A 3,805-nucleotide genomic window follows, 5' to 3' on the forward strand; every position below is an offset into this window, starting at 1 on the left:
TGATTTGGGAATGTATATTTAGGTTACCCCAAATTTTATGTTCTAACATGGAAGAATTTTCATGAAGTTTTATAGTTTTACATAGTAAAAAATCATTAATCAAGGCAAGTTTTAAATACATTGGTTGGTAGACCAGAGAAGTAGTTACAGCAAGGTGGGAGAAGCTTTTCAATCCCTCTGAGATGCTACCCGATACCATCTTAGCTTCTGGGTTAATGGAGGCCAATGTTCTGCTAAGTTAATAGATTCCAAAGTCTCTTAGTCGTAGGATGCTAGTTCTGAGGTGGGAAAGGAATGGCTGTCCTATGGACCAAAGGTAATCCAAGATAAGGTAATTAGTCTCTGAACCTGTAACATTCTAATCTCTCTACAGTAGGACAGATATCATTCCCTTCCTCCCTCTCTCCCTCCCTCTCTCCTTCCCTCCCTCCCTCTCTCACTCCCTCCTTCCTTCCCTCCTTTCCTCCCTCCTCCATTGGGAGCAGCTTTGATTGACAGGTTGTCTTCAGAAACCAGAAAAGCAATGTGCTGTCAGTTATGCCCTGTGCTTTGGGAGATGCTGCCAGGGCTCTAAGGGATACAAATTGCCTATTTCAAGATCCAGGTTTTTCACCTGGCGGTACAGACTTATTTAGAAACTTTATGACCTTACTCTATTGTTGAGTGTTCCCCTTCCAGCTATAGCTACTTTGTACCAACCAGAGGTGACCTGTGGGAAAAAATCACAAGTCTCAAGAAAGTAGGAACACAGCTTATCCAAAGTTCCTCTGACCTCCTTGGTGGCTTGAACCTTCATTGCTTGATTTTCTCTTTGTGCTCACACTCTTTGGAATCAGATCAGGGCCTTCCACTGCCAGGCACATACCCAGCCCCAGGGCCGGGGGATGAGCTAATCCGAACTTGGCCACATTCCTGGCCCACACAGTTTTGAAATGATTGGTCAGACCTATTTTGCCACTCCTGTACATCTTTGCTGTCTTCCTGTCCAGTCCAGGGGCTGCAATGTCTGGAGTGGTAGTGGGATATGTGATAGAAATTTCAAACTCAATGTTCAACTAATTAGAGGAAGTCATGGATGTACCAACATCTTCCAAACCACTGGGTCCTTCCTTGGTGGACTCCAGTTGGAACCAATCATTGCCCGAATTCTTGTTCTCCACACCTGACTGGATAAGGGACTGACTTTTCTCCTTTAGTCGCCCCACCCTCGATACCCGATCTTGGGATCCAACAGTAGTCTTCAACACTGGAATGAGACAGAACCTGACCCCCCAGGGGGCCTCATGCGGCATCTTGGACCAGGGCACATGAGACAGTAGGGCAGTTCTAATCAGTCAATCTGTCTCTGAAGGCATAAATTCTGTTCAGGAGCTCTCATTCATATTCGTATTTAATAAAAATACGAGAAGAAAAACAAACCATCCAGTAGTATGACAAGGGCCTAAAGTTTGGTCTAGTGTGTTGCTTATTTAATCTCAGACCTGGCAGCTCTTTCCAAGTTTGGCAACATGGAGGACTCCTTCCCCACCCAGAGGAGCTTCCTGCTCCCAAATACCCTTATCTGAAGGATGTCTCTAGGCCTGGATGCCTGTTTTATCTCAAGATATAAACCCTTGACAAATTTCCCTGTAAATGTTCTTCCCCTGTTACCCACATGATAATTATAGTTAACCAATGCTCTAGTCATTTCGATAGGGCTGTGCTTCTGCTAATCCAGCAATAGGATTTGCATGCCACTTAATGCAAATTAGGGTTTGTCCCCTGCTTCCCAATCCTATATGTTTCCTATATTCTGGAACAAAGCTGAGTTGTCTCACTGAAGTCTTCTTCAGGAGGGTTATTGCTATGATTTCAACAGCCGTCAGAACCCAGTTCCCCACTCCTGCTCCCTCCACCATCTTGGGCCAGTCGTCAATGATCCCCAAGGAAGGAATCTCACACTTTCCAGCTACATTTCTTGTGGTCTTTATTAGTCCCATCTTTTATTTGTCTTTTTAAAAGCATTATCTTTTCTACACCTGATTTTTTTTATGCTGTATTTTCAAGTTATTTTTACTTCCTCCCCATCCTCAATCATTCTTACTTAATTTTTCTATTGGAACAATTCCTTAAACTTTTTATATTTCTTCCATCCTCTTAACTAGTTCTCTTTCTTAACATCTTGCTCTTACTTTATGGATGAGAAGTCTTGTGACATTTCTCTGGTTTCTTTAGGGGCTGGCCACTTCATTTCCTTGTTTTTGTTCTCACCTGATGTGCAGGATAAGTACCTTAGATTCTCTCACACAGCTGCCTTTTCCTGTGTGTCTGAGGATTTGTGGTTGTTTATTAATATAGAAGAGTGAGGAGCTGGTAGGTGGGTCTGACTGAAATTCTCTCTTCTTCCCTCACTCCCTTCTTCCCTCCTAGGAGAGACCGAGAGAAATCCAAGGTTTGGAGTTGGAGAGTTAATGAACTGGGTTTTGCTTTGCTCACAGGTGGATCCAATTTGAATTGTTGTTCTGTTTCTGTCATTAGCTCTGTGATGTTTGCAAAAGTCCTGACATTTTCCATAGGACAACACTACTTTACAGGGAACAAGGATTCCATCTGACATTGGGTAGATGTGTAGAAGAGTTCATCCCTCCACAGTTTGAGTCCTCTGTACTCCCTTGAAAAATGTACACATCTATTTCTACCCCAACATATTTCCTAAACTCAGCTCACAACAACCTTGAGGGTAGGAACCCGGACATATTCTTTTAAACCCATCAGTCAGTGTAATGCCGGCCATGGTGGAGATCAGCAATGCCAGCTGAATTAAAAACTTTTACTGACTTTGAAGACTGAAATTATGGAGCCATAGCAAACTTAAAATGATTTAAGTTTTTTAAATATTAAAAGTTTATTATACATAACTTGCAAGAGAAGAGTATCACACACTGAAATTAACCAGACCCAAAGCCTGTGTATATCAATGGACTTCTATGCAGTCGGAGCAGGGGAAGCTGTGGGGCTTCAGTGTGGACTTGGCATTGTCACTGTGGAGCATGCATTTATGCTCTTTCCTAACCCCTAACTGCTGTCAGCATATCATATTGAATTAATGTGGAAGGAAGGAAAAGTCCACAACGATGGGAACACAGGAATGTTAAACATTTATTACCTAATATTTAGTATCCTGAGGTAGTCTCCAGAACTTTCTAGGTGGTTAGAGCTCTGTAAACTACAGAAATGGGATTTATTTTATTACATTGTTTTCCTGGGGGTAAATGATATTTGATTTATGATTCATTGTTCCATTCCTTTGGTTTCTGTGATTTTACTTTTCCTTCATTCTCACTGCTGGCCAAGTACCACCAGCAAGGAAAGGAGGCAAAATTTAATCACTGGCATAGCATCTACGAAATGAGACTGAATGTGGATAGAATTAATTATAAATATATTTCCTCAGACTTGAGGCATTGGTTTCCACAACACTGAATGTTTCTTGATGGTATTTGTATTTCACCCCAGCACACTGTACCTCAATAACTTAGTTTCCCGGAAGTTCACTGGCAACAGTGCCAGCTCACAACAGGTAATATGCTGGTTAAGTCCTTTCTCTCAGGTTTTAATTCCATTCTAACAAGACAGTTGCTACTTCATTGATGACCTATGAAAAGTTTTCAAATAACAAAAGTCTGTCTAACCATGAGTTTCTCATGTGTTTATAGAATATTTAGCTGAGGTGAAGTCTATTTCAGTAGGAAAATTTATTGACAACTGTCAGTTTATCTACATCATATTTTCATCCCCAGGTCTGGGCCCAATTGTTGTTTGCTTG

At 41.6% G+C, this 3,805-nt stretch overlaps 1 pseudogene; it reads right to left on the reverse strand.

Moving 5' to 3' along the window:
* Nucleotides 1–752: 752 nt before the first annotated feature.
* On the reverse strand, nucleotides 753–1,292 carry LOC148117809 (ubiquitin-fold modifier-conjugating enzyme 1 pseudogene; annotated as a pseudogene).
* Nucleotides 1,293–3,805: the final 2,513 nt, after the last annotated feature.

The sequence above is a fragment of the Myodes glareolus genome, chromosome 25 (assembly GCF_982192425.1).
Source record: "Myodes glareolus chromosome 25, mMyoGla1.1, whole genome shotgun sequence".
Taxonomy (NCBI): Eukaryota; Metazoa; Chordata; class Mammalia; order Rodentia; family Cricetidae; genus Myodes; species Myodes glareolus.